General features: G+C 36.9%; 1 pseudogene; it reads left to right on the top strand.

The window, feature by feature from the left end:
- The window catches only part of LOC102858235, a 10,209-nt pseudogene extending 2,727 nt beyond the window's left edge, over nucleotides 1-7,482 (top strand).
- Nucleotides 7,483-7,682: the final 200 nt, after the last annotated feature.

Here is a 7,682-nt window from a genome sequence, read left to right as displayed (position 1 = left end):
TGCAACCAGAGTGCTTGTTGGAAGCAAGGATGGTGAAGCTTTATCTCACATACTTTGGGCATGTTGCTAGGAGAGGCTATTTATTGGAAAGGGACATCAAGCTTGGAAATGTGGAGGGTCAGCAAAAGAGAGGAAGACCCTCAAGCAAAGGGATTGACTGTGACTGCAGCAGTGGTCTCAAGTGTGTCAGATATTGTGAGGATGGCACAGGATAGGACAGGGGTGTTCATCTCTTGTTCATAAGGTCGCTATGATTTGTACTTGACTCGCCAACATATTGATAATAAACCCAATAAAAGTATCAAGAGTGAAAGAGGACTTCTTCAGGTTCATAATTGTGATGAGAAAGTCATCAAAGGCCTAACAAACCCTAGTCATGGGAGTATATCTCATATTTAGGAGAAAATTAGATTATAGCCCTCTTAGTAAGATGCAATGAATATAAATTATTACCTATTTATGTGACTATATGTATAGAGAATTTGGAACGATCTTTGTTAATATGCAAGCTAGGTTTTTTCACCAGGATTGGGGGACTATTACAGGGAAGGCTGGGGATTCTTTTTCCTTTTCATTAACAGTGACCATTATTTTTACTAAAGCTGTAAAACAATGGAAAATGAATAAAATTTGTAGTTGAAAACGAAAAAGAAATTGTTGCAACCTCATTCTCTTCTCGATATAGCATGGTGCTGCCCAGTGGTGAGAATCTTTGTTTTCTTGATGTTGAGCTTCAATCAGGATTAAAAACTACAGTCCTTGACTTTCTGCAGCAGATGCTTCAGGTTCTCCTAAGATAGCAAGGTTGTCTCATCTGCATAACACAAGTTGTTGATGAATCTTCCTTCAAATCTGTTACCACTTTCTACCTTATAAAGTCCCAGCCTCCTGAATGATCTGTTCTACATATAAATTGAAGAGGTATAAAGATAGGACACATCCTTGACACACTCTTTTCCTGATTTTGAACCATGCAGTGTTTCCTTGTTATGTTCTGCTAAACTGCCTCCTGGTTCAGTGGAGGACTGTAGCGAGCTTTGTGGCAGAAGGTATCCTTGGGTTGCTGGTACGATTCTGATTGAAGGAGACTTTCCTTTGTTGCCTATGATAACACTCTGAATGTGAATATTTTAATAATGATCATGAATCTAGGTATAGAATATACAGTGTTCAAAGCACTATTTTTTCCATTTTCTACAGCTTGAAATTTTTCAAAAAAAATATGTAAGTGCATGAGAATGTTCAGAAACTTTTTAAGGGATGTTATTCACTCTCCCTACTACTGATGAATAGAGCTAAAGAGCAAGCATGTTAATTTAAAAATTAAGGTGTGACTGATGCAAGCCAAATATTTTTAATTGCTTCCTGTGCACCTGAACTCTGTGTACTCCTTCCATCTCCTTTTGATGCTTCCTAGGTCATTCAGCATTCTACCCACAACATCCTTAAGTATTGCAACTCGAGGCTTGAATTTATTCTTAAGTTCCTTTAGTTTAAGAGATGCAGAGTGAGTTCATCCCTTTAATTTTCCAACTCTAGCTCTTCACACATTTCATTATAATACTTTGCTTTGTCTTCCTGTGCTGCCCTTTGTAATCTTCTGTTCAGCTCCTTAACATCTTGATTTCTTCCCTTTGCTTTGGCTTCACAGCACTCTAGTGCAATATTTAGAGTCTCTTCTGACATCCATCCTAGTCTTTTGTTCTTCTTCCTTCTTTGTAATGGCCTTTTGCATTCTTTACGAATGATATTCTCTCTCTCTCTCTCTCTCTCTCTCTGTGTGTGTGTGTGTGTGTGTGTTCTTTTTTTTCTTTTTTTTAAAATTTTATACTGATTTTGAGTATTTGGTGGAGCTCCCAGATTAAAACAAGCTTGGAAGCAGGAGTGGCATCCACTTCCGAAATAGTTTGCCAGAAACTCTATGAACATAGAGAAACAATGAAAGTTATACAAGTGTTCAAGTCTTCCATTCATAGGTTTGCTATGAGTCACCTACAACTGGACTGCACTTAACAACAACAAACAACAGTTAAGGTTCCAATCCTTGGGAAATGACATCATGCTGAGAAAAGTGCAAGGTCAGATAAGAAAAGAAGATCCTCAACATGATGGATTGATATGGTGACTGTAACAATGAGTTCGAACATGTCTCAGATTGTGGAGATGGTATAGGATACAACAAGGATTAGATCAGTTGTTCATAGAATTTCTGTGAGTCATAGAGAGAGCTCTGTTGGACTCATGGATAGAAAGTTATGCTACCAAGTCAAAGGTGGGTGATTTTAATCTACAGCCATCAGGCCTGATTTTAATTGGTTTTGGTCAAACATTCTTCTCAGTGATATAGCACTGGTCTGCCCATTTGCTGTACAGAGATAACTGACGGTTGCTGTGATGCTAAACACTGTGACACTGATGTGTCAAATGTGATAATGGTTATCCATGGTGGACAGGGTTTGGTGGAGCTCCCAGATTAAAACAGACTTGGAAGCAGGAGTGGCATCCACTCCCATAATAGTTTGCCTCTGGAAACTCTATGAACTTAGAGAAATGATGAAAGTTATATAAATGTTCTGTCTTTTGTTCATAAGTTTGCTATGAGTCATCTATGACACGATGACACTTAACAACAACATACTGATTTACTTATAAACTTCAAATACATTGTTTTTCACACAAAATCCTTCCCATTTTCTTCACTACCACACGCACTCACTGAATGGTGCAACCTTATGATTAACACCCCACACCTCCCCACCCATTCTCACCCCTCTGCTTCCATGCCTCCCTCCATTGGATCCTCATACTCATTCTACAATGGTTTTGTACAGTATTCTTCCTTGTGAGACTGAATTCACTCACCATAATGATCTCCAGTCTTTCCCAAGTTAGGTAGTAATTTACAAAATCATTGTTCCTTCATTGCTACATAGTTCACTGTATGAATGTACCACAACTTCTCAATCCACTCGTTTGTGGGTGAACATACGGGCTGTCTCCGTGTTCTCACAATGGTGAATAACGCTGATATGAACATTGGTATGCAAGTCTCCCTTTAAGCCTCAGTTCTCTGGATGATATTCTTGATTTCTTCCCACAGGTCATCTGGTATTCACTCATTAGTATTCATGTCCTCAAATCTGTTCCTGAAATGGTCTTTAAATTCATTAATGATAGACTCAATAAAACTGGATTTTGTGGATTTTATTTTCTTTTCTTTAGTTTCAGTTTGAACTATATGGTTCAAAATCAGGAATGGTGTATGGCAGGGATTTATCCTATCTCTTTACCTTTTCAATCTATATGTGGAATAGATCATCTGGGAGGCTGGACTTTACGAGGAGGAATATGGAATCAGGATTGGAGGAAGAGTTATCAAAAACCTGCATTATGCAAGATGACATTACCTTGCTTGCTAAAATTGAGGAGAACTTGAGGCATTTACTGCAGAGGGTCAAGGACTGCAGCCTTCAATATGGATTGGAGTTCAGCGTCAAGAAAACAAGATTCTCACCACTGGGACAATTGGCAGCACCATAATAGATGGAGAAGAGATTGAAATTGTTAACAGCTTCAGCGTACTTGCGTCCACAATATACACAGTTGGTATCAGCAGCTAGAAAATCAAAAGACGAATTGCACTGGGGAAAATCTGCTGTCAGAGACCTCTCCAGAGTACTGCAGAGCAATGATGTCACTCTAGAGACTAAGGTGTACCTGATCCAGGCTATGGTCTTCACAGCTACTTGCTATGCATCAGAGAGCTAGACAATGACTAAGGATGATAGAAGAATTGATACCATTGGGTTGTGGTGCTGGAGAAGAGTATTGGACATACCAAGCACAGATAAAAAACCAAACAGGTCTGTCCTGAAGAGGATGAAACAAGGAAGCTCCTTGTAGGCATACACTGTTTTTCACACAAAAATCTTTCCCATTTCCTTCACACACACACACACACACACACACACACACACACACACACCCTCCCCACTCATTCTTACCCCTCTGCTTCAATCCTTCCCACCCTCTTGGATCCTCATACTCATTCTACAGTAATTGTTTTATACAGAATTTGTCCTTATGGAGTAAGTTCACTCAGCATAATGCTCTCTAGTCCCTCCCAAGTAAGAAAGTATTTACAAAATCATTGTTCCTGTATGCTGTATATTATTCCATTGTGTGAATGTACCATAATTTCTCAATCCATTCTATTGTGTTTGGACATACGGGTTGTTTCCATGTTCTTGCAATGGTGGATAACTCTTCTAAAAACATTGGAGTACAAGTCTCCATATAAGCCTCAGTTTTCATTTTCTTGGGGTATATTCTAAGCAATGGAACAACTAGGTCATATGAAATTTCTATGTTCAGCTTTTTGAGGATGCACCAAACTGCTTTCCAGAGTGGTTGTAGCATTTTACAATCCCACTAACAATAGATAAGACTTCCTATCTTGTCACAATCTCAGTAACATTTATTACTTGCTCTCCTGTTAAACTTTGCCCTTGCTACTGGAGAGAGATGGTATTTCATTGTGGTTTTGATTTGTATCTTTCTTACTGCCAGTGATTTTGAGCATCTCTTCAAGTGTCTGTTGGCCATTCAAATATCTTCCTCTGTGAGAATTCTCTCCATGTCTTTTGCCCTTTTTGTAATTGGTTATCAGTCTTTTTCTTGTTGAGGCCCAGGAGTATTCTATAAACTTTTGTTATAAGACTCTTGTCCGAAATGGTATTGCCAAATGTCTGTTCCCATTTGGTAGGTTTTCTTTTCACCCTGTTGAAAAGCTTTTTCTTAGGCAAGGATTTTGAAGTTCTGTCTCATATATTTTTGGTATGTTGTCAGGAAGGACCAGTATTTGGAAAAGGACATCATGCTTGGAACAGTGGTGGTACAGTACGAGAGAGGAAAATCCTGGATGAGATTAATTGACTCAGTGACTCAGGTAATGGGGGTAGGAGTGTCAAATACAATGAAATTGAATCAAGATAGAACAATGTTCAGAGCTGTTATATATAGGGTCACTATTTGATAGCACATAACAACAATAACAATGCATTTGAAAGTTGGATAATGAATAAGGAAGGCCAAAGAAAAATTGATGCCTTTGAATTGTGGTGTCAGTAAAGAATATTGGCTATTCCATGGTCTGACAAAAGAACAAGATTGTCTTAGAGGAAGTACAACCCAGGTGCTCCTTAGAATTAAGGATGGTGAAATTTCATCTCACGTATTTTGGCATTTTATCAGGTGGGGCCAGTCTGGGGAGAAAACATGCAGAGAAAATATAGGGTCAGTGAAAGAGGAGACCATCAAAACATGGATAGCTTGACATAGTAACTGTAACAATGAACTTAAAGCAGAAATCATGAGAAAGGATAGGGCAGGGTTCACATCAGGGTCACTATGAGTAATAATTAACTTGATGGTGTATTATAATGTAACACTAAATGTGCAACAATGAAGGATTAGAAACCCAAATTATCTATAAACTCTCATTAAAAATCTCAATATAAAAGAACTGTAAATATATCTAATGCAAATAAATCAATCTTAGAAAACCTAAAAAAATAATGTAACACTATTGACGATGCAATTTGCTTTAATTAAAGCAAATGGTGTAACTTAATACTTAGAGAACTTTGTCTTTAGTTCTCAACAGACATAAGCTCAAAATCTGGCTCTCGGACTTAGACAGATAACTAAAAATTGCTACATTATCAATTTTTTTGCAGTAAAATATAACATTTCATAGGCAGCTGAGAAGATTAAATTAGATATACAAAATTAGGTACACAGGAGGTAGCTAGGGTTTTTATTTGGTAGCATAGGAATAAAAACTGGAGATTATCTTATCACTATTTTATATTGGAACTTTGTTGACCTAGTGGTAAGAAACTGCACTGCAATCTCAAAGGCATGTTGTTTGAATCCACTAGTTGCTCCACAGGAGAAGGAAGGGTAATCTCCTGTATCAAAATTTCATGAAAACAGAAAAATATCAAAGAATATATAAAACGGACCCTGCCAATACAATATTAGGTATACTTGAAATTGTTAAACCTCAGTGTATTAACTATGTGTCTGACTTTACTCGACAGCAATATAGTGGCTTTTTGTAAGCGCCAAGTCAAGGTTCTCAAAAGGTCTAATAAATTTAAGACTCAAAAACTATTTGAAAATGGAAGTTCTAACATGATTTTACCCTAATTATATTTGAAGATCTAAGACACTCTAGAGAAAGATGATAATTCATTTGGTTAAACACTCTCCCCTAGAAACTTTGGCATCATTTAGTAACAATTAATGACTACATTACATTATTAATGACCATTTTTGTGATAAGAATCCTGTCAAGCAAATTACAAATTTCTCAAAAGTCAGGGACCAAAATAAGTCTTAATTCTTATTGAATTATCTCCCAAAGTACCTTGTACAATGTTATACATTATAATATTTCATAAGTGTAATAGTCAAATCATCAGGGATTAGTTGTTTGTTTTCATTTGGCTTTAAATTAAATTCCTGAAGTTTATTCCCAGATATTTTTGTTTAATTGGTCCTGGGACAAGTTTTTATCTCCCAGAGTGATTGTAATATGCATTAAAGTTGGATATTGATGCAAGGAGTGGCAGCCACAATATCAATAATATCCAAGTGACTTTGGAATTTAGAGGTTGAAGTTTGAATCTTCAATCTGCAGGACAATATTTTAAACATAGCACAAGTTTGTTTTGCAATCTGAAAGACATGATACTTCCACAGCATTATTGTAATAATAAAGGAAGTAACTTTGAAAGGATCTAGTTTGTCCTGAAATTTGTTGTCATTTGCAATCAAATCAATTCTGATTCCCTGGGATCCCATAAGTGCAGAGTTGAACTGCTTCATAATATTGTCAACGTTGTGACCTTTCAGAAGTAGATTTTCAAACCTGTTTTCTAGGTCGCTTTGAGTGGGTCTGAACCTCCAAACTTAAAGGTAGTAGTTGAGTGCTTAATTATAATGCCACCAGAGACTTTTCCTTGGAAGAAAACTCCAAAATTTTGTGCTAAAAAGAATTTACAATCTATCTCAGACAACAATAAATTTCCCATAGTTCCATTCTCAATTCCTTGTAGAATGTGTTTCTGGTAGAGAGAGCACAAAATGGTTAATTGAAAAAGATAACATCAGTCTTGCCTATCTGTCAATTGAGCCATTAGAAAGGTGTAAGGAACCAAGACTTACACAAGATAATCCCAAAAAAGAGATACACACAATCATGAGTATTTGATCTCTCTGGACCTTAATTTTTTCTTTGTAAAATTAATACATTCTGGGAAAAGTTTCTTTCTAACACAAATTTTAATGAGTTTCATAAATCTTCTATTGACAGAAAACACTATAATTCAGAAAAGATATCAAAATGCAAACAAGTTCATACTTCTTGAAACTGAACTGAGATTTTATATTTTGTTGAGCAGAGCTCCAATTTAGGTCATGTGAGAGGCATGTCTTCTTTCTAGGCCAGGTAATCTTCATATACACATGTACGTTGTTGTTGTTGTTGTTGTTTTTAGGTACCATCAAGTCACGTACAACCCATAGTGACCCTATGAACAATAGATCTGAACCCTTTTCTAACCTGTGCCATCCTCATACTTCCTCACACACTAGAGCTCATTGTGGCAGTCACT

The sequence above is a fragment of the Elephantulus edwardii genome, unplaced genomic scaffold, assembly GCF_000299155.1.
Source record: "Elephantulus edwardii isolate Elephantulus edwardi_28Jun2011 unplaced genomic scaffold, EleEdw1.0 scaffold00100, whole genome shotgun sequence".
In the NCBI taxonomy this organism is placed as follows: domain Eukaryota; kingdom Metazoa; phylum Chordata; class Mammalia; order Macroscelidea; family Macroscelididae; genus Elephantulus; species Elephantulus edwardii.
The sequence above is the reverse complement of the archived record's forward strand: the minus strand, read 5'-3'. Positions and strand labels throughout refer to the sequence as shown.